The sequence below is a fragment of the Phoca vitulina genome, unplaced genomic scaffold, assembly GCF_004348235.1.
Source record: "Phoca vitulina isolate PV1807 unplaced genomic scaffold, GSC_HSeal_1.0 scaffold7, whole genome shotgun sequence".
Classification (NCBI taxonomy): domain Eukaryota; kingdom Metazoa; phylum Chordata; class Mammalia; order Carnivora; family Phocidae; genus Phoca; species Phoca vitulina.
The window spans coordinates 40,798,160-40,821,361 of NW_022589710.1; the positions used below are offsets into that span (position 1 = coordinate 40,798,160).

At 45.3% G+C, this 23,202-nt stretch overlaps 1 protein-coding gene and 1 long non-coding RNA gene across 3 annotated transcripts in view; one reads left to right on the plus strand and one right to left on the minus strand.

Moving 5' to 3' along the window:
• LOC116632686 overlaps positions 1 to 2,469 on the minus strand; it is a 9,048-nt gene extending 6,579 nt beyond the window's left edge. The window contains exons 1-2 of the long non-coding RNA XR_004299485.1: positions 2,395 to 2,469; positions 1,642 to 1,714 (exon numbers count right to left, since the gene is read on the minus strand). This is a non-coding gene — a long non-coding RNA (uncharacterized LOC116632686). The remainder of the gene's footprint in view (positions 1 to 1,641; positions 1,715 to 2,394) is intronic.
• Positions 2,470 to 2,582: 113 nt separating this feature from the next.
• SUSD6 (sushi domain containing 6) overlaps positions 2,583 to 23,202 on the plus strand; it is a 93,003-nt gene continuing 72,383 nt past the window's right edge. The window contains exons 1-2 of one of the 2 annotated variants that reach the window (XM_032405415.1): positions 2,583 to 2,839; positions 5,063 to 5,203. The gene's annotated coding sequence lies outside the window, so the exon portion shown is untranslated. The remainder of the gene's footprint in view (positions 2,840 to 5,062; positions 5,204 to 23,202) is intronic. The other variant, XM_032405413.1, reaches the window with a different exon arrangement.

Genomic DNA, 23,202 nt, shown 5'->3' on the forward strand with positions numbered 1-23,202 from the left:
TTTTTTTTTTTTTTTTTTTTAAAGATTTTTTATTTATTTATTTGAGAGAGAGAATGAGACAGAGAAAGAGAGCATGAGATGGGGGAGGGTCAGAGGGAGAAGCAGACTCCCTGCCGAGCAGGGAGCCCGATGCAGGACTCGATCCCGGGGCTCCAGGATCATGACCTGAGCCGAAGGCAGTCGCTTAACCAACTGAGCCACCCAGGCGCCCTCTAAGTCTAAATTATTCTTAACCCTCATTTTAAGAATTATCTTTTCAATGGCATAAAAATATTTAATCTAGGCCAAGAAATATCACCCCAATGTTGCAGAAAAGATGAGCAAGACCCATAGCAGAATGTAAAGAGCCTTTTGCTCAGTTCTATAGGAGGCCGGGGGAATTCAGGCAGGCAGGGAAATGGGAGGAGAGGAGAGGCTGGGGAGCCAGCACTTACAAAGGGAGAAAAGAGACTCACCCCTGATCCTGCAATATAAAGCAGAAGGAAATAATAAGCTAAACCGAGGCTTGTCCAAAATGCCACAGAAAGGAAGGAGAGCTCCGGAAAGGTTGCAAAGGGTAAGTGGGGAGGACATTCCAGTAGGCACAAGCTCTGAGATGTGAAAGTAGGGGGCCTGTGAGAGGTATGCAGGTGGTATCTGGGGTGTGTGGAAGGAGGGAGGGGACTTGGGACAGATTGTAGAGAGCATTGGACACAGCCCTTGTTTGGGAGTTGGATTTCATTCTGTGGACACTGGGGGGGCCCAGGGGAGGATTTTTAGGAAGTGAGTTCAGACCTGCAATGAGTCTCAGAAGCCATTTTACAGTGTGAGAGGTGGTGGGTCTTGATGAGGTCACTGAACTGGTTAGTGGCCAAACTGACTGCAGTACAAAGCCAGGGGCTCCGATGCCCGGCCTAACCTCTATTCCATTATACCAAGCTTCCTTTGTAGGTAATCTGCCCACCTTTTCTTCTCTCCATTTGTCTTCTCTAATTCTTCCCCCACGCTTTCCCTTGTACCCTTCCTGGGCTTTGGGTGTGCCTGGGGTGTTCCTGCAGCCCACACAGGGTTGCTGAGCTCTGTTGCAGACCCAGGCCAGCCTAATACTTGCTTTTCAACCCCCAGGTGATCTGGGCAGTGCAGCCCCAGCAGAGAGGGGAAATGAGCAGGACGGGAAGGATGCCCAGCAGGAAGGCATGGAAGAAGGCAGAGCAAGGACAGACATATGGAAAAGGTAGCTATAGCCACAGGTTCTGTGGCGCCCAGAAGGGGAGGATTCTCTTGGGGATGAGTGCCTGTGCATGGGCTGGGGAGGGGCACTCTACTTGTCTGGTTTGAGCTACCTCAAGAACATGCCCTGTTAATTCACAGCACTTTTCCACAGAACCTACTAGAACTAGGTTAGGTGAGAGGTCCTGAGGGGGAGTATCCTGTCCAAAGGGCATCTTGGGAGGAGGGGCCTGCCTGACCCAAGCTGCAGTAGGCCGAAGTCTGTGGGTCCAAGCGCAAACTCTGGCACTGATTCTCAAGTAGGAGCTCCGGGAACATTTATCGAGCACCTCTGAATAGGCACTGTACAAGGTCCTGGGGCACAAAGATAAAGTCACTATCATCACCATCAATGGGCCACAAGCCCTGTAAACACACAAACGGAGGACTTACCTCCCAGGGCTGCAGTGAGATCACCAACAAACGATGTAGCGATACAGTGCACAAACTATTCGCATAGTATATGCTGGAAAACAGCCCAAAGAGGCAAGGCTCAGGATGGGAAATAAAGTTAGGAATATGGCGTGGTCCTAGCCCCGACTCTGCCGATCCTTGCTCTTAACTACAGTTTTCTTAACCTGGAGATCTGTCCAGTGTTTTCGATGTGCTGAGAAATCACTTCGGAATGCTTCTTAAAATAGATCCCTGAGTCCGATCCTAGCTTTCCTGAATCAGAATGGCTGGAGGCGGGATCCCAAATCTGCATTTTTACACGCACCTACCCCCTGGGGCAATTTCAAGCTTGGTAATCGACGCTACACTGTTTGAGAAGTACTCCTTAATAGGGAGATGATGACCTGCATCAGCCGGTAGGTCTGGTAAGCGATTCAAGAGCTAATAAGGGAACACGCGTGAAAGCGCCCTGTGAACCAGGGAGCAAACCAATTATTTGCAAATAATAGTAATCCCATAATCCAAATAACATCCAAAAATTCCACAAAATAATAATAGTAAAAGAACTGGAGAGCGCACTGCAAACGCGGCGCAGGCCGAGTAGGTACCACGGCCCGGGCCACTCAAGCGCAGTAGGCGTGACTGTCCCTTTAAGCGGTCCCCCACGCTCCCCTTGCCCCCCTCGCCCCGCCCCGCCCCTCCCCACCCCGCCCCGCCCCTCCCCACCCCGCCCCGCCCCGGCTCCGGGCTCACCTCCCCCGGGCCGTGCGGCCCCCTCCGGCAGCGCGTGCGTGCTGGCAGCCGTCGACCGGCAGGGCCTCCCAGCGGGGCGGTCCCGGCGGCGCGACGCCGGCGCTTGTTGCGTGCGCGCCTGACCCCGCCCCTTCCCCGCCCCTTCCCCTCCCCCCCTCCGCCCTTCTCCCCCGCCCGAGCGGTACAGCTGGGCCAGTGACGCGAGAGCCGCTGCTGCCGCCGCTGCCGCCGCCGCCGCGTTCCATTCTCCGAAGCCGGCGACGGCCTCGCCCCCCGCCTCCCGCCGCCTCCTCCTGCAGCGCCGGCCAGCGCTAGCCAGACAAGGGCAAGCAGGGCCTCGCCTAGACCCGAGAGGGTTGCGGGCGCGCGCAGGCGGCAGAGCGGATCCCGGCGCCGCGGAAGCTTCGAGCGCCCCCCTCGCGGAGGTCGCCGCGCGGTTCCCGGGGTGAGTTGTCACCGCGGCTGAAGGGCGGCAGGGCCAGGCATTGTGTCACTGGCGCGCCCGGCCGGCTGTCAGGGGCGCGGGGCCGGCGCGCACCTCCGGGGGGGGACGCCGGGAAGCCCCGGCCGGCGGCCCGGCGTCGGCCGCTGTGTGCGCCGGCCCCGCTGTCACCCGGCCGGCCGCGCGCGGGGCCGGGAGGGCGGCCGGGGAGGCTGAGCGGGCAGCGGCGTGGGCTGTGCAGAGGCCGGGAAGAGGTCCGGACGGCCGGTCTGTGGCCGGGACCCGGGCGCGCCGCTTGGCCTCGCCCGGCGTATGGGGGGGGGTCGCGCTCCCTGGCCGGGAGTCAGGGCGGAAACCAGACTTTGTGGGTCGCGGGAGAGAAGGTAGGCGGAGGCCCCCTTTCTTATTACTGTTATTTCCCCCTCCGGCCGACTATAGCTGCGGGTTCTGCGCGGGGCAGGGTGGCTTGGCGACGGTGGATTTCCTGAGGAAATCTTGGGAGTCTGTGTGTGGGAGCATTGGAGCTTTCTGGAGCCCCCGCGCCTCATCTGCTCTTTAATCTGAAAAACTTTACTTGTTATCCGGGCTGAGACTCACCGAAACCACTTCCTGTTTATATATGTAGACTTTCTTTTTTACTTCTGGTTTTTAGGGACTCCAAATAATAGTGTAGGTGTGACCCTCCCTCACAGTTTGGCGGTGGGGCTGCTGAAGTGGAAAGTTACCTGTAATGAGATTAGCGTGGGGTGGGGGTGGGAACGTAAGACCCAAGACGAAAAGGTCGTCAGAATCAAGTCTTTGGCTCATTAGGGGGAAGTTCATGTCTTGGCCAAGAGGCCTAATACTGCTGTTCCCACAGAATGTACTGTTGGTGGCAGGGAGCTCGCTGGGCTTTGTTGCTCTTGCTAACTGGGCTTGTGTGTGCTCTGCACAGAGGTGCAGTAAAGCTACCCAGTTCAGTTAACTGTAGGCGTTTACTCCCCCTTTCTAGATCTGCAGAGGTAGAAGTGTGTCTTTCCAGCCTTTGCAGTGGTTAATTCATTTCTTGCTCTTTTCATTCCTCTGGTTTAAAATATATGTATGAATGATGCACACACACACACACACACACCTTTTCTGTTTTGGGAATTCCACACCCAAATTGTCACCATCTAGTGGAGGCTAGTATAGACATGTTCTTGGCGTTGAGTTCTGAATTTTCTGGGCTTTGCATTTTTAGCTAGATGCATATTCAACCAGAAATGAAAATTTTGAGTAGGTCTACTTCCCCCTCAGTAAAGGAGGTATTTAATAAAGCAACAATAATAGGAACAGTTCTTGAGGACCGTGTACCAAGCTTTGTGCCAAGAACTTTACTTTATTGATCTCATTTAATAACAGACTTTTGTGGTAGATATTGTTATGATTCCCCCCCCCTTTTTTTTCCAGTTGAAACCGAAACCAAACAAATAACTTGCCCAAGGTCACAAAAATAGCTCATGGTGGAGCCCACACTTTATCTGATAGATTATACTGTTAGCTTCTAATTTGCTTACCATTTAGTAAAATTGAAACTGGAGTCTTTCTAGAAGTTTTTCAGGGCACTACTTCTTCAAGCTCTTTTTCAGATCTTGAGCATCCATAATTCTCCAAGGTACACACTTATGATATGTGCATAATATTAATTTGTTTATTCATTGTCTCATTCAGTTTTCCCCAGTATTAATGTGATACAGAATGTATGCCAGGCACTGTGCTAGGTATTGGGGATACTGCAATGAGTAAGACAGAACACAGCCATGCCATCATGGAGTTCACAGTCTTTTATAAGTCAGTGTATTTTGGTTTATGTTGTTAATTTTAAGTTGTGACCATTTGCTGCTTAAGGACCTGCTGTCCAGTGAGTTAAATTAGAGGACACTACTGGTATGAGGACTGATAGATAGGACTTCCTGTCCACAGAGTGACTTGGATACTATAGTAGAAATGGCATATGAAACAAATCCTCACCTGTAGTTAGATGGGACAGGTCCCTGTGTGCTCAGAGTAGGGCTGTCTCCCCTCCCCTCCAAATATTTAAACCCCGAGACCAAACCCAGTGTCAAACGGCACAGTTCAGCTTATTTGCTGAGGCCTGCCTTCTCAAGGCCCAGAATTTAGGCAGCGGAAAGGAGAAAGGTAGAATGAGGTGTTGCAGATGCGGCTGGTAGAGAAGAGACCTCAGCACTTTGTTTGGTTTCCTGGCAGGTCTCCATCCTGTGGTGACTGAACTTGTGCTCTTATGTAATGGTGCATCTACTGGCAGGGGATTTCCTCCTTTGCTGTTGCTGGGGCAGCAATTTCTACAGCTACCCTCCCACTCCATACACGTATATGCACCGTCCAAAGGTAATAATTCACCTGGTTTTTTAAAAGTAAGAACTGATTTCAGGTTTATTGTTACTAAGCATTATTTCACTCCCTCCATGCTTTTCTATAGCCCAGAGAAAGACTTGCTTTATGTTTTACATCATTCCTTATGCACTTTTCCCATATCCTTAGCTGTTGTGACAACCAGGTAACTATAGTTGACTCTTAAAGAACACAAGTTTAGGGGTCCTGACCCCGATGGAGTCAAAAATCCATGTATAACTTTTGACTCCCCCAAAACTTTGCTAATAGCCTGCTGTTGACAGGAAGCCTTAGTGATAACGTAAACTGCTGATTAAAACTTATTTTGTATGTTACATGTATTATATGCTGTATTCTTACAGTAAAGTAAGCTAGAGAAAAGAAAATGTTACTAAGAAAATCACAAGAAAGAGAAACTACATTTACAATACTGTACTGTAAAAAATTTGCATGGAAGTGGACCCATGCAGTTCAAACCTGTGTTGTTCAAGGGTCAGCTGTACTGGTGTCTGGCTGTGGGCTCAGAGAATTACAGTATCTTTAAAAAAAATTATTCACATAAGCTTCCTCATTTCTGTGCTGAAACAAGTGAACTGTGGAGAAGTCTTAGAGCTGCTTGTGGGCAGAGAAGGAAGACCAGAGAGTAGATGTGCTGTTTTCCCCCTCTACTTCCCCATGTACCAAGAGACAGTTCACTGAGAGGCAGCAGGACTACAGTGCCTACTTACAGGCCTGCAGTGCCCACTTGAAGGCCTGAGTATCAGCAGGTCCAATGGTAGTGGTTGTGTAATTGCCATGCATGAAGCATTTTACTGAGCTCCTGAATTGACATGTGATCTCCTAGTTGAAGCTGACAAGCAGGATTCATTTTCCCTCTTCCATCTTTCTGGACAGTAAGGAAGTCTTGTTTAGGGATCTTCCCTTAAGCAGTGGGGGGAAGAACAAATAGAGGAAGAAGCCCAGTGCCTTATTTTTTTAATATTTGAAAGCAGACCTGAGTGTTGAGTATTAGGACAGTTGGGTTAAGGGTAAACATTGGAACAAATGCATATATGATAATAGAGACACTTTCTCTCGGTTTCTGCTCAAGATGGCTTCAGTCTAGGGGCCACCCATATATCCCACCATAGTGAGATTTCATTTAGTGGAATGGTTTTTAAAAAAGTTAATATTCTTAAGTTATGTTGCCACATTGCAGGAGACTTGGAAACTAGAGCAGTGAGAAATGATGCCTGTAATGTGGGAGAGCTATTTTCATATCGGTGGGAATGAAGGATGCAGCTTGAGGTTTGGGGCTGGGGGTTTTGTGATGAGTATTTGAAGCTGCAGCAGCTCTGAATCTGAGACCAGTGAAGCAATTCCAGGACAGCGTGGGGGTGACTGTCCTTGAGCATCAAGATCTGTTCACTCCCACTCTGGCTGGGATTCAAGGCAACAGCCATTGTTCCCTTGGATGCTTGTAAGTTCGTGTCTTTGTGTAAAACCTTTATTTGAAAAAGTAGAGGCACTGGGGAAAGAGGTACCTCTTAAAAGGCTTAGGTTTTAGCAGCAAAACCTGTCAGGCACCTGTGGATGTTTCCTTTTTTTTGTGCTCATGTGTGTCTGTGATGGTGTCCTTTTTCTTTCCCTTTTAGTCCTTTGGCCTAGAAACCAGCAGGGTTCCTCTGTTTACTCTCTCATCTTCTGATTCTTACCTGAGTGTGGAAGTCTCCGTCTGCTGGTAGACCTCTAGTGGTACTGAGCTGGGTCACTTCGTCTGTGAAAGGCCCCCTGGGCTTCTGTCAGGGCTTGGGGACACTTGAGTCTCCGTGAAGGTACTGTTACAGTAACAGCAGAAAATGCCCAAGTGTAGTGAGACCTGGACAGGTTTCACAGGCTCCCATGTGGCCTCTGATGTGTTCTCCTTCCTGGGCCCTTCTGTCTCAGAAAAGGAAAATAGCACCCTTGAAACATCTGAAGGCTGCATGCCAAGAATTTATGCAGTATTCCAGAAACAGGATATTATTGAAGCGTTTTCTCAAGCAGAAACAGATATAGTTCCCTGTTACTGTTGCCAGTGTTAGTAGATCCCTAAAATTACCTGATAGCAGTGTGCCCTTAAATGTACTCTTCCCTCCCTGTACTCCCCCCTCCCACACATATGTGCAAGTGTTAGACTTTTTTTTTTTTTTTGTAGAGCCCCATTGCTTGATTTGGGGAAAGTTAGCCTGGGTTCCGATGACAGTAATAGGTTCTCAGGGGTTTGCAGACAGCAGAGGTGGTGACTGACAATTCTTTATTACTCGGAAGAGGATCTTTTGTGGTGAAAAAGTCAATGACTCAGGATTCTTTTCTCCTGTAGTTGGAGATTTATACCTCAGAGAAGAGGCATAAATAGGGGCTCTTTCCCAGCCTCCCCTTTCCAAACCATCCTTTCTTAAGGAGGGGGAAAGTCTCACCTTTCCAAATCCAACCTCCTGTCAGCAGTGACTTGCCTTCACCCACGGAAGTTTAAGATCAGAGCATGGAGTTGGCCGGTGTGTAGACTCCCTCTGCTAGACTTTTGGCTAGACTAGGCTTAGGCTTCTGACAAAGCCAGTAAAATGAAACTGGCTTCTGGGAATGGGATAGGACTGTTTATCCCATTCTTCCTTCTTTGGGCTCTTCTCAGTTGATCTCACTCTAAGTGGGTGGAAGTTTTAAAAAGGGAACTTGAAAAAGAGAATAAGGTGGTTTTGCTTATTTTGCATTTTAAGTGGTAGCCTAGGCTAACTGTCTGAGGGAAGACTGGGGGGCTGCTTTTTTTTTTTTTTTTTTAATTGTTAACACATTGGGGACAAGATTACAGAAAGCTTGGAGAATAGAGGGGGAGAAAAAACTCACCATGATTCTACCATCCTACCACAAACATCATTTCCATCTATTCTATGCTTTCTTTCAGTTGGGAATCCCTGTACATTCAGTTTTGTATTTTTTTTTTTTCATTTAGCATTATACCATAAATATTTTTCTGTAATGACATATAGCCTTTATAATTATTTTTAATGGCTTTGTAATATTCCATCAACTAGATCAGCTGTAGCTGACAGCTGTCATCATATTCTAATTTTAGAACATTTTCATCACCCTAAAAAGAAACTCCATTAGTAGTCACTCCTGGTTCCTCACAATCCCTGTAGCCCATGGCCACCCCTAATCTACTCTCTTTCTCTGTAGTTTACCTATGTGGACATTTCACATAAACAGAATCATACAACATGTGGTCTTTAGAAGTTGGCTTCTTTCACTTAGTATAATGTTGTTGAGATTTATCTATATTATAGCATGTATCAGTGCTTTATTCCACTTTTTTGCTAAATAATTTGTTGTATAGATATATTTTGTTTATCCATTCATCAGCTAATGGACATTTGGATTGTTTTTTGTTATTATAAATAATGTTGTTGTCAACACCCATGTATAAAGTTTTGTGTAGCCATATGTGTTTATTTCTTAGGGAGATATTTTAAAATCTACATCCATATTTCTACTTTGGAGTTAACATTTTGGTTATGTAGTTTGGGGAAGAACAGTGTTATGGCAAAAACTTTTGATTATGTGTTGTTGAGGATATTGCCCTGAATTAAGAAAAGATGCTACCAAGAAAAAGAAAAAAATGAAAGGAAGAATTATGTGTGTAAGAATACAGTAGCATTGTTTCCAAATCTTTGGTGCTGAACTTTAAAGAGTAGTGGGAGTTTACAGATGCAGTAGTGCCTACATTCAGTGCACATGTACTGCTGCTTTAAAAAAAAATTTTTTTTTTCAGCATGAAGCCTCAGTTCTAAATTGTAGCATTGTGTTTTATGGAGTGAACTTTACCATGAACCCCACAGAGCCTTCCTTATCAAATGTAATTTATAGTTCTCAGAATCTTTTCCTTTTCTTATGAAACATTCCATGCCAGGGTTCTGTGCACCTGCTTAGAGGTTTCTTTTAGGCTGGGATGGAGAGCCAACCGTCAAGGTTGGCTAGGAAGGTAGGTCTAGGAATTTGGTCTGGTGTGAGGATTCCTGTCTACAGGCTTTCTTTAACCAATCAGTTTTTATTGTGGAAATGTTTTCTGACCCTGAAATATCTTTTCTTTCTTTCTTTTTCTTTTTCTTTTTTTTAATTAAGAGAGAAAAGTGGGTGTGGGTTCCACAGTGAGAAATTGGGAGAAGGGAAATAGGAGCAGTAGTGTGAATTCTTTAGGGAATGTTTTCCTGTCTTCCCCAGGCCTCATTTTTAGAGGTAAATGTTGACTTGTGATATCTCTTCTTGATCTCTCTGTGGCTTTATAACCGGCTGGGGCAGCAAAGAACCTAATACTGTCCTGGCACACATAGGCTCCCAATAAGCACACAGCCCCATAGATTTTACTTCTAAGGGGAGCCATCTCTGTGTTGGTCCAGGTTCCAGGCTGAGGTTGGGAGTCACCTGAGGTCAGTCAGTGACAGCCTTGTCCACTTCGTACTCAGCTCCTGAATTATTTGGTTGGTTGATAAGTGATTGACCAGGGATAGAAGATTAAAGTCAAAAGGGTGAGAGGGCAAGGTGACCTTGAGGCCTTGAGCTGTGGATGACAAGGAATCAAAGAGTGATATTAGTGATGAGATTCTAAAAAGAGACATTTGAAGGGGAGGCCTGGGTTGAGTGAAAAACAGATATAAACAGGGTGATGAAAAGCGGTTAACATTCACCAACTTCACTCTGACTGGTAGCAGGAAAAGAAGACTGCTCAGAAACCATGGAGGCGGGAGGAGGTGAAGCAAGGAGAGGGTACTAGAGGTTCTTCCAAATGTTTTAGCAAGGCTAGTGAAAACCAAACTGCAGGGCTCCTTAAGAATTTGGATCCAATACCAGAGTTACCCCTGTTAATTTTCAGGACCAGGTTTTTGTTTCTGGAACTCTGTCCATCTTTTAAAAGCCTCAGGAGGCATCAGTCATGCCCTAAATCCAACCTACAAGTGTGTATCTACAGTTTCGCCTTATTTACTTATTTTTAGCATCCACTGTGAATCTGGTTGCAAACAAGGAAGTAGTAGTAGGATGGCTTGTTTCTGTTTGTTCTCCAGAAATGAGCTCTTTTGGGGGTGGTTCTATTACTTCTGGAATTATAAAATGTAATTGTGTGGGTCATCTCCTTTGAAGGTCTATACTTGCTTTTGAAAAATCACATCTTTGAAAGAAGGGCAGCTCTCTACAAATGCTCACTGCTTTTCTTGGATATATGTGAGCAACAGCAGAATGAACAGATTTCAGAGCCTATGGTGTTAGTAAAACTTTCTGTGAATAGCAACAAGGTAGGTATTTTTCAAGCAGTGCATCTGAATTCACTTATTAATTGAACAAGTATTTATTGAATGCTCTTTCCCATTTAATCATCTCCCCGCAGGGATTCTTTGCAGCACACAGCCTAACAAATGTTCTCTAGTATTTATTTTGGTTTGTCTTTTTCACTCATAGATTTTAAGCCCCTTGAGGATGGAAGGGCTGGTTTAAGTCTCCGCTGTGTTTACTTTGCAGACTGGGCAGCCATATTAATAGCAGTACAGATTTTTTCATTTTACAAAGTGCTTTCATGTAAGATGTCCTATCATACTGTGAGGAAGATTTTAGTCCTGTTTTCCAAATGGGAAAGCCAAGGCCTTTGGTAACCAGTAGACATTTAGCAGCCACTGTGCTTGTAAATAGTGACACTGAGTCAGCTCGGGCTCAGGCTGAATCAAACATTGGTACCACATGCTGGGAAATAGGAAACCTCCTGGAATTGCAGACTTGATAAATCTTAACTTTCTCATGAAAAACAATACAACAACCCTTTCCTTTTCCCCCACCCCATCTCAGCATAGGTACTCTCAAGGTCAGTATGTTTTTATGTACAGTTGGGACAAAAATGTGGAAGCGTACAAAATTTGAAAGGCGGCTTTCATTTCCTAACTAAGGAAAAGCATTCCTATATTGTCTGAGGGGCTTTTATTTTTATTTTTGGAGGAGGGGAGAGGCCATAGGGTCAAAACCTTGGTATCTAGGAATCCATGCAGTTTGGGGGTTATTAGAAGGTCCAGTTGGGGGTAAGCCAGGGGGTAAGCCAGAGAAGAAGTTCTGAGTTCTTTGGGTCTTAAGGACTCGGTAATGGGGATTTTGAGCAACTCTGTAAACACTGTTTCCAAAAGGGGACTGTCTTCGCCTGAGAACTTGTGAGGGCTCCTGTAGGAACATCCTTCCTTTTTCTGCAGTCAAGGGGATCTTGGGTCTCCTGTAGGCGAGGCTTGACCTCCTCTTCCCTATTGTCCCGCCCTTGTTTTCAGAGGCAAAGATGCGTCTGTGAGGGCAGGGAGGAAGCTGGAAGTGAAGGTCCCATCTCACCCAGGACGGCTTAGATTTGGAGAAACATAAAGCAGTGCTGATGTTACTGGGGCAGGGTGTGCTTAGACAGCCCTGTCTGTTTATTCCATGTCATTGGGAAAGTGGAGGAGTAAGACTGGCTGTGAGCCAGGCAGTTTCCCCCTTTCCTTTGGTAAATGAAAATGGACGATTGTTTTAAGAAGTGGGTGCTGAGTGGGAGGCAAGGGGAAGATAGCAGGCCTTGGGTTCAGACTAACTCTGCTTTCACTGTCAGCTCAGCCATTTGCCAGCTCTATGCCTTGAGCTAAGTTTAACCTCTCTGGCCCTCATTTTTGTCCTTTGTAAAATGGAGATGGTACTGTTAACACTATCTGTCTCCAGAAATGTAGCTACCAAAATATTAATGATTACTTGCTATGGAGGATTTGGGGGTGTTGAAGGGTAACAGGAAAATTATAATTTCTAAAACTTCCTCTTTGTGTCATGTGACTTTTTGACTCTTGGCACATATAACTTAAAAGTACCCCCTCATGGGATAATTATGAAAATCAAATAAAACGGGATATTTATTTTTATTAGGCCATATCTTTTTTTTTTTTTCTAAGATTTGATTTATTTATTTGACAGAGAGATACACAGTGAGAGAGGGAACACAAGCAGGGGGAGTGGGAGAGGGAGAAGCAGGCTTCCCGCTGAGCAGGGAGCCCGATGTGGGGCTCGATCCCAGAACTCTGGGACCGTGACCTGAGCCGAAGGCAGACGCTTAACCATCTGAGCCACCCAGGTGCCCCAAAACTGGATCTTTAAAACCAGGTACAGTGCCTCACAACTAAAAAATACTCAAATGGCAGTTTATTTGGGGAAGAAGTGATATTAATTAATTCATGGTCGACCCTTGCTTTTGTAGTGTTAAATTTTCAGTCTGCCTTATGTGGCTTTGGGTAAGTCTCTTTGTTAAGCCCCAGTTTCTTCAACGGAAAATGGGGGTTTATAGTAGTATCTACGACATATAGGGGTTTGGAGCAGACATATCAAGCGGGTAGCCTGGTATTTGGCACGTGGTTAGTGCTCAGTAAATATTAACTTTTATCAGCTGTTATCCTCACAGCTGTGCTGGAAGTGAGGTGGAGTTAATGCCCACTTCAGAGTTACAGAGAGTGAGGCACAGAGTGGTTTGGTGACTTGTCTTGAGGCCATGTTGAATTAGCAGCAGAAATGGCCTTCTCTGTTAACTGCCCTCCTGCTGGAGTCCACACCGACAGCCTCACAGCCCAGAGTCTGCTCACCTCTCCTTCCTTCATCCTGGAAGACCTGCATAGGGATGGGCTCAGCCTCCCTAGGGGAAGGCCTCTCTCCATACCACCTTGGTACTGCCTGCGACTTCCTACCTGCTCCATAAATAACTATCTTCTGCCTGTTTGTGAGACTGAATGGTTGCGCTGAAGTTAGACTTGGTGGGAAATAGGTTTTAAGCTTTGTGCTGTGGGCTCCTGTTCTGTATATTCACGTTTTGATGGGGGTGGGGGTGGGCGCTGAGTGATTTCTACCCAGAATTGTTTCCAGAAAGTGAGAGATCCTCATCACCAAACTTAGGGAGTCAGAGTTGATGCCACCAGTTTTTCACTTTGGGATTGTACAGTACACTTCTCACCCTTACCTCTTTGGTTTTCTCTTCATCAGACTTTACAACATTGGCCTTGCTCCCTTCTTCATAGGGGTCATGAAGTACTTACCATCTGGTAAAAAATGCAATGCAGTGTCAAAAATTACACCCATCTAAATTTGCCTAGTGGCCTGGAAGGAGTATACGTATGTATACAGATTCTTGCACTTCATAGTTTTTTCTTTCTTTTTTTTTTTTTTTTAATATTGTTTATTTGACAGAGAGAGAGCGCAAGAGAGGGGACACAAGCAGGGGGAGTGGGAGAGGGAGAAGCAGGCTTCCCACTGAGCAGGGAGCCCGATGTGGGGCTCAATCCCAGGACCCTGGGATCATGACCTGAGCCGAAGGTAGACATTTAATGACTGAGCCACCCAGGCGCCCCAGCGCACTTCATAGTTTTGATGTTGTTTTTGTGTGTTTCAAATACACCCTTTTCCAAATTTGCATTTAGTGGTGGCTGGCAAACGTTGTATTCCATCTTTTTTGGAATGTATACTTGCTGTAGTATTGCATCCACATTGTATAATTCCACATCAGGGTCTGAAGGGCCCTGCTATTGAGGCAATCACTTTTCAGTACTTAATACCAGTCAAGTCTGTGCACCTCTAGACGAGTCTGCTCTAGATTTCCAGCCTGCTTTCTTTTCCTTATTTGTGGCTGCCTAAAGGCCTCTAGCGAAGTACATCAAAGTGCTTCCTGTTGGCTTGGCAAAAGGAAGATCCTTGGAGGAGCTTAAAGACCTCATGGAAAGGACCCTCTTAATCTAAGCTAATAGCAAAATGAGACTCTACAGTGGAGAAGCCACCCTGGCACCCACTTTATGAAAGCCCCTCTGAAGTACAAGTTGTTCAGGCTGTTTGCCATGTTTCTGTAGTATTTATCTGGTTTTTGAAAACAGACCTGCTTAAATTAATTCTGGTTGGTGTCTGGAAGTGAGGTGGAGCTTGTGCCCACTTCAGAGTTACAGGAAGCAAGGCACAGAGGAACTGGGTCACTTGTATTAAGGCCATATGTTGAGTTAGCCAGGGTGATGCCTGGAAGATTTGAAGGAGATACTTATAAAAGAATGAAGCTCTGGGTTTATTTCAGGCCTAATCGTGAACTTGCAGGAGCAGCTTCCGAGCACCAGGGAGAGAGGAATGGCACACTGCCTTGGAGCTGTCATCTAGGATGCCACCTTTTGGGATCCATATTGTAGGCAGTCTCTGGCCTATGTGAAGTCGTGCCTGGGCCTTATCAGAAATGAACCAGATGGTGTTTCTAGTGAAACTGGCAGCTGTTCTTGCTGACAGAATTAATTAAACATTTTTACATGTAAATGTGGAATTATGGGAAGCTTTCTTTTGGGGTTTTAGTTGCATGTGAGACTGCTGCCCTTACCTTACAGAGGCCTTTTTAAAATTTTTTTAAAATTTAAATTCAGTTAATTAACATATAGTGCATTATTAGTTGCAGAGGTAGAGGTCAGTGATTCATCAGTTGCATATAACACCCAGTGCTCATTATATCACATGCCCTCCTTAATGTCCATCACCCAGTTACCCCTTCCCCCTCCCCTCCAACAACCCTCAGTTTGTTTTCTGTGATTAAGAGTCTCTTATGGGGGACACCTTGGTGGCTCAGTCACTTAAGTGTCTGTCTTTGGCTCAGGTCATGATCACAGGATCCTGGGATCGAGTCCTGCATTGGGCTCCTTGCTCAGCAGGGAGCCTGCTTTTCCTTCTGCCTGCCGCTCTCCCTGCTTGTGCTCACTCGCTCGCTCTCTGACAAATAATAAACTCTTTTTTAAAGAGTTTCTTACGGTTTTTCTCCCTCTCTGTTTTTGTCTTGTTTTATTTTTCTCTCTCTTCCCCTATGGTCCTCTGTTTTGTTTCTTAAATTCCACATATGAGTGAAATCACTTGATAATTGTCTTTCTCTGACTTACTTCGCTTAGCATAATACCCTCTAGTTCCATCCACGTCATTACAAACGGCAAGATACCATTTTTTTGATGGCTAAGTAATATTCCATTGTATACACATGTACTGCATCTTTTTTATCCATTCTTCTGTCGATGGACATCTGGGCTCTTTCCATAGTTTGGCTATTGTGGGCATTGCTGCTATAAACATTGGGGTGTAGGTGCCCCTTCGGATCACTATATTTGTATCTTTAGGAGTAGTGCAATTGGTGGGTTGTAGGGTAGCTCTCTTTTCAACAGAGGCCTTTATTTATCCTTTGCTGGCCATAAGTGACCCTCAGCTCTGTGTCTTTCTGTCCCCTCTGGTTATTTTCTTCACCAAATGGGCCATTTATAGTGGGGAGGTATAAGGTAACCAGTCTTACCTCTAGTGTAATTTGAAGGTTGCTGATGGGACCTTGTCCCAGAACGTACCTGCTACATGGTTAACCTTGGTGACTAAAATTTTCATCATTTGAGTCCCTTCCTTTGGGTTAAGACATTTGGATGTATGTAGCACATATAATACCTAGGAACAGTGACAGTCAGAGTCACGAAACCCAGGAAAGAAAGAAGAAAAATGTGGAGAGTGGGACAAGGCAGGAAGTACTGAGTATGTGCTGTGTGCCAGGTACTGTGCTAGGTGCTGTACTCTCATGGGCTTGTCTTCACTTTCTAGATCAGAAAAGCTCTAAAAAGTTAAGTACTATAAATTACTCTGTTGGAGGTAGAACCAAGGCTGGAGTGATTCCAAAGCCTGTGTTTTTCAGGGCAGATATAATATATGTGGGTTAGAAAGTTGGGGTGGAGGATGAGGTGGCGAGGGAGACAGAGAACAAATACCTGGAGAGAGGAGGTCAGGACCAGGTGGGAGCTGCAGTGGAGGGATGCATGGGAGTGTATGGTCCTGGGTGAAGGTCTGGGAAGGAGGGGTTGGTGAGCAAAAATAAACCGAAGTGGAAAGAAAAAAAGGTTGAGGTATCACTGGGGCGGGGGGAGGGGGGTGTATATACTGTTGAATGATGGCAGCTTTTCCCTCAGGGATACTCTCTCTGTAGGGTTTATTTAGGGTCTGGGAGACCAGATAGTCTCTGTATTTAGGCAGGTGGCAGTTGGCCCCACAGGAAGCCTTTTAATCCCTGGTATTTATAGACTGGCCTGTACTCTACTGAAAGGCAACTCCCATTTCATTTAGGGAAGGCAGCATTGTTTGCCTTTGAGATGCCGCGTTTATGGATCCCCATTTGGCCCAGCAGGAGGGGCTGGGTAATGCCCCGTTATATTATCCTGGTTCCCTGCTGCTTCAGAGTTGTGCACGGACACTTCGGCCGTTTACCTCTAAGTGACCTCTGGCTGCTCCCTTTCCTGCAAATGCTTCTTCTCAAAGATGAGTTGGAATCAGGACTGGGAAAGGTGGCCCTTTTGTCTCTGTGTTCAGGGTAGCCAGGAATTCCCTAGAATAATGATTCTAATTTGTTCCCTAGCTCCTTGTCACAAGGCTAGGATTGCTCTGTTGATAGCATCGCCAAACCCTATATTCAGTCCAATTCAACATTAATTTATTGATTCATGCTAGTATGTATGGGGGTGGAATACAAAGATGACTGCGACAGGTCTCCAGCTCCAAATCTAGGGGGATAATGAGTTCTTCCTTATAGCAGAAAATGCTCATACACTTTCCGTCTTGTCTGACTGTTGTGAGGACTAATTGTAGCAATAATCAATTGAGACTGCTTTGAAAAGTAGAAAGCTCTAGATTCACGTAAAATTTTCTTAACATTACAAGGTAGACTCATAATAAAAGATAACGTGTATGGAGTGCGTTCTACGTGTCAGGCACTGTTCTAAGTGCTTTATTTGTATTAGCTTATTTAATCTTCACAGCAACTTTGAAGTAGGTTGCTTATACCCATTTTATGGTTGTGAGAATTAATGCCAAATTGTATTAAAAAAAACCTTTCTAGGTTGGCATGGCTGGTAAGTAGCAGAACCAGCCTCTGTTAAGACCTTGTGGAAATCCAGGAAGAGAGGGCATCCTACCCCAAGGGGAGGCAGCAGCCAGGACTTACCCTCAGAGACTAGAAAGGAGCAGGGAAAGGTCAGCCTGGTGCCCAAGAAAGCATTAGCATTTCTACACAACTTCATTAAATTACTGAAATCGGTTCTGAACTTGGAGCCATGTTTCTTGTATAGTAATGCAATTGAAATAAATAATTTAAGCCAAGGAGGAAGGACAAAATTGGTGAGCTCACATATGTGGATGGGCACGTAACTGACAGACTAAAACACAGAGAGGCCAACCCTAAAGCAAGTACATCTTTACTCAGTTTACAAATGAGTGCAAAGACCCAGGCAACGTGCTTTGTGTTGGGACTTTTAAAGAACAAACATTAAAAAAAAAAAACAAAAATGAATTCTTCCCCTCTCAGCTTTTTTCTTTTTTTTCTTTCCTTTTTTTTTTTTTTTTTTTAAGATTTTATTTATTTATTTGACAGAGAGAGACAGCGAGAACAGGAACACAAGCAGGGGGTGTGGGAGAGGGAGAAGCAGGCTTCCCGCTGAGCAGGGAGCCCGATGCGGGGCTCGATCCCAGGACTCTGGGATCATGACCTGAGCCGAAGGCAGACGCTTAACCCACTGAGCCACCCAGGCGCCCCTCTCAGCCCTTTTCTGTTGAAGTTTCTATTAGGGATATCTGAATTTGAACACTAATACGCAGTGTATCCATCTTTGGCCGTCATTTTCCAGAGAAATCAAGCTCATTTTTGAGGCACCTTCTGGCCAGGTTATCTCAGCTGTGGAAGATTGGGAACAAACATATATGCACATCGTGGAGAGGGCAGTCTCTCCATTAGATGCAAGTCTGTAAAGAGCTCTGGGAGTTAATGTCTCTGAATTCCTGTTTCAGTCCACTCCACTCTTTCAACAGCTTTTTTAACATGCAGTGCCTGTCTCATTAGCAGTTCAGGGGAATTAGCCTTCAACATCTGATGACCTAGTTCCCAAATTTGCAGCAGCTTCAGAAGTTTCTAGAATGCCCCAAAGCAGTGTTTCTTAAAGTGTGCTTAGTTAGAATCACCTGACCCACCTTACACGTAGGGAATCAGTTCCTTTGTGGGTGGGGTCCTGGCGAATGACATGTAAAGAACTTCCTTCTGCTCAGGTTCTGAAGTAGAGCTTCGAAGCCAAGTCCAAGTCCACCTCGAGAGGGTATAGAGCTGCAAGCGGCAGTGTGAACAGTCTTCACGGCTTCCTGTTTTCTTTTATAATGAATGGGAATTTTGCCTCCTCTTCCATAATATATCCAGGATCATTTTAATATTTAAAATGAATTACGTTAATCTAATATGGATTAAATGTGAACCTCTACCGAGATTTTGTGCTTTGGGGTGAGACTGCTTAGTTTGTAAGCTTGGTGTCATGAATTGCTAACTATAATGACCTTGGGCAAGTTATTTAACTTCCCTGTGCCTTGTCTAAAAATGGAGATAGTCATAATACTTACCTTTTAAGGTTGTTGTGAGGATTAAATAAAATATTGGCTAGAAAATGCTTAGATCCATGCACAATGATTAAGCAGTCAAGTGCCAGTTAATAATAATGATGCTATTATTACTGTTCTGAGCGTCCATGTCATTGAGTCTGACCACCCCAGTTATAGAAACTATTCCTTCAGATTGACAAAACATCCCTCTCCTCCGTGACACAGCCAGGCCACAGGCTTATAAAAAGGCCTTTTGCCATCCATAAGAAGAAGCCTAAACAGAGCACTGGGAAAATGCTTTGCCATAACAGATCTTCTCAGGTCACACCCTAGTTTTATTTTAGTTGTTTGAGGTCCCTGTGTGAAGCATGACTGTGCTCGAGCTGTCAGAATCTGTCACGGGTGGGAGGGAAGTGCTTGTTTAGAAAATGTCAGAGAATCCACCAAGTTGCTTTAACCAACAAGTGTTCTTCATTCAATCTGCACTTTTCCCTGCTTTGTTCTTGTTTAACAGGGAAGAGGGCTAGATTGCACTTTCCCTTTGTAAAGTACACATCTCAAATTCATTTTCCCTGTTAACTTGTTTTTAAAAAACTTGGGAAATCTCAAGTTGTACTTATTTCTTGAAGAAAGTTTAGGAAGTGCAGGTACTAGAGTCATGGAGGGAGAAAATCACCTGCGATTTCCCTTCCACCTCTCACCCCTGTTCCCCTGTTACCATGCTCCTTCTGTCTAGGATGGTCAGGGATGGCAGAATGGCCGGCAGGGTCTTGGGAGAGAAGGGCCACATTTCTGGGAGCCAAGGTGGCCCTCCTGTGGCTCAGCCTTATAGTGGGCAGCCCCACTTTGGGACGAGCACTTGGCCACGCCCTTGTCCCCAAGTGTCCTCTCCCTTTCAGAGCAGTTATGTGGAAGTCCAGCTACTTGTTTCCACTCTGCTGTGTGTTCAGGCATTTGTGGCCTGGTTTATGTTTCTTCTGCTCTCCTGATTTTGTGCTCATTTTTCACATAGCCAGGCGCTGAGGGTTCTTGGGCCTCTTTTCTCTGTAGGAACTGGTACTGGCTCTCAGGGCGGATGCTTCTCTGTCTCATCCCTGTCTCTCACTAAATACAGCTAGGGAGGTTCTGCCTAGGAGGAGAACTCATTGTGTAAGGAGAACACTGCCTCAGGGCTTTTTAAACATAATGCTTCCTCCCCCTTTCTCTTCTTCCCAGAATAAGAGCTGCCAGTAAAATTTTAGTGCAGGACCATTGAGATATATTTATCACCATTGTGATGGACAAAGGAATTGTCAACTCTTCTCCTTATCGATCCCCTTCACCTCCTTGCAAATAGGAATTACAGGAAATCACAACTAGCTTAAAAGACCGTGGGCAGATGGGAAGATGGAATGTGTAACCCCCATTCCCAGAAATAGGAGAATAGGAGAATAGCCATTAACTCCCAGAGCTGATTGACCTTAGCATTTGGCGGTCAGGAGGAGGGTGAAAGCCTGGCTTGAAATAATGTCACCATCTGGGAGTTGAAACCCAGGTCTTCCTGCTCTCTGACTTCTTTGTCATAATGATTCCCCTCTCTGATCCCCTCCTTTCTAGTCGGTAACCAGCCCCTGCCAATTCTTACTTCTGTAGGTTTTTGTCGCCACTATCGTGACCAGACCTGATCATCATCCTGTCTAACCTCTTAGGCTGCTTTGGTCTCTCTTGCCAGGTTCATCTCCCAAGAACATTGTTCTTATCTCATGAGATTAGGTAAGAGAATGAAGCCCTGCGTGTGTGGGAGGTGGTATTAACCATCCCTTTCCATGATGGCAGTGCCTTTTGAGGGCAAGGACTAAGTATTCTGGTGCCCCTTACATAGTAGGCTTTTAATAAATACTTGTTCGGTTGGCTTAGGTCGTGTTTCTTGCTCAAGAACGTTCATTGGCTCCTACTGCCTACTCATCAAGGCAGAATTTCTCTGCCTGTTTTTCATGGCTGTACAAACTGGCTTTACTATAAGTATCCAGTTGAATACTTAATACTTTGTGGAATAACTGGAGTCTGCAAGGGATAGATATAGGGAAGCTCTAAGAATTGTCCCATGCCCTGGAGAATCTCAAATGGGATTTTTTTCTTTCTGTTTTTCTCTGATTCTTGGCCTCTTTCCCTCTCTTTTCCCCACCTCCTCCTCCTCCACCCCCCAATTTATATCTTGCTTACTTCAGCCTTCCAGCCTGAGAAATTCCTTCTTTCTCCATACTTATTCAGCTCTCAGATCTCCCTCCCTCCCTCCCTTAAGGTCAGATATCCCTCCCTCCCTCTCTCCCTTCCTCCCTCCCTCCCTTCCTTCCTTCTTTCCTTCCTTTCTCTTTTTTTAAGATTTATTTATTTTTAGAGAGGGTGCACCTGCGCAGGAGAGGCAAAAGGAGAGAAACAGACTCCCTGCTGAGTGCGGAACCCCATGCGGGGCTCAGGGCTCCATGTCATGATCCTGAGCTCTTGACCTGTGCCGAAGTCTAAGAGTTGGACACTTAACTGACTGAGCCACCCAGGCACCCCTCCCTTCCTTCCTTCCTCTTAAGGTCCTCTTTGACTGTCTTGGTTCAGACCCTTCCTGGTTTTTGTTTTCATTATTTTGTCCTTTACTTACAAGTAGCTACTGCTTGTTCTTTCTTATTTTCTAATTATTCATACCTCACGATTTAGCATTTTATTGCACCCACATGGAATACTGAAATAGATACTCCTGCCTTATTGTGTGCCTTGATTGTTTGCTGTCTGGGTTTGCAGCCTCCCCAGCTACCCTGAAGGTGGGGTGGGACCTGTGTCTTCTGTGCATTTTGCAAGCTATAGATAAAGGACTGACGGGAGATGATGCTGCATGGGGTAGACAGAGGTGACCCATTAGAGGTGAAAGGTGATCTGACAGTGCTTTGAGAGTGTAGTTCCTAGCAGAATTCTGCAGGGTCTGGAGCAGAATAGGGACTGGAGGCCCAAAGACCATCCAGGAGAAGTTCTAGGGCTCTGGAAACCAAGACCTGGAAGGGTCAGGCTTGTCACCCAAGAGTTTGTCTCATTCTGAGATTCCTACATTCTCATTTCCATGGTTCACATGGAAAATGTGCTCATACTAGAAGGTTACCAGGGTTCTTGGGGAATTGTGAGGCCAGATGCCTGTGTGGTGAATCTTCCCAAAAGGAGGATGAAAGGTGCCTGGTCAATAGGGAAGCTTATAGCTTAAAAAAACAGACAATTTGGGGCAACAGTGAGCAGACCTGTTGGACTCAGGATTTGATTTATTTGTGTTAATGGCATTTGTATTGATTGAGAAATTTGGGGGTATGAATGTATTCTGCAAATACAAGCATTCTCTTTTTTTGCTTTGTCACTGATGGGGCTTATAGCTTATGTTGCATTTTCCCTTCTAACAATAGAATCTTACATGAAATTAAAAGCAGTGTCTTCCTTTTCTGACTTCGGCAGAATTTTAAGCATCGTGCCTACCCTCTCCTCAATCCCCTTCTATTTCTCAGACCCACCTAGGACTGTGTAACAGGTTAGTTACTAATATGGCTGTGGGCTGGGACCAGTTTTAGCCAGCTGAATTCCCTGCAATCCAGTTTAAGTCTATGGGGCACTTCTAAACTTACTGGAATTCGAGGTAGGAAGTGTGGTTGCAAAGGCAAAGCCATTTAATTGTAGCTTATATGAAAATAAAACCAGCTTGAATTTTCTTCTCACAAACTTTCTGTGAAACACCTCTTTAGATCTTTTATTTTTGGCAAATGGGTTTCGAGGTGGCAGCCTCATTACTGTTGGATGGAGGGGTATAATAAGCCAGTGGGTGATTTCCCAGAATTCTGAGCCTTTGAAAAATGCTGTTCTTTTTGGAAAGTAATAAGTGCAGAAGCCAGGCTGCATGTTTCCGATTTATTCCTTCTTCTTATCCTGTGCTCAGCTAGTAAATACTGTGGTCTCAGTCTGCCTAAAAACAATGGCTTATATTTGCTTAAATTTCTATAACAGTTTAGAAATGAAATTTAGCCCTTTGATGATGATAATGGCGATGATGGTGATGATGATGATAGGCACTAAGTAGCAGATACATTGAGTTGTGAGCTAGTTCTTTCCAAGTCTCCTGGGAAGAAAATCACTAACTTACTATATGTGAAGGTCATGGTGTTGAGTAGAGGAAGAAACAGCCTTGAGTATAGAGAAATCATCTGCCCAAAGGTTATACTTGAGAGAAGTACTTTGAATGAAGTGTGTTTTCTGTTTGGATTGGGTGTGTTGTTCTTTTGAGAATGCTTTTTACAATGGTATAATGGTTCCTCTGAAACTCATAGCAGGATTCTTTTTCTACCCTCTCCTGTATTTACAGCTGCTTTTTCCCTAGGGGAGCATTCATCTGTTTTAAAAAGCAGAGAGAGAAAACAAGAAGTTCTGTCAGTGATGTTTGGAAATGAACTGCATTTGTCTTTCAGGAAGGCAAGTTCTTAAGGTTTGTTGTTTGGATGAAAGAAAAGGAAGTCTGGCTATAGTGTTATCCCCCAGCGCGCGAGCGTGCGCGCGCGCGC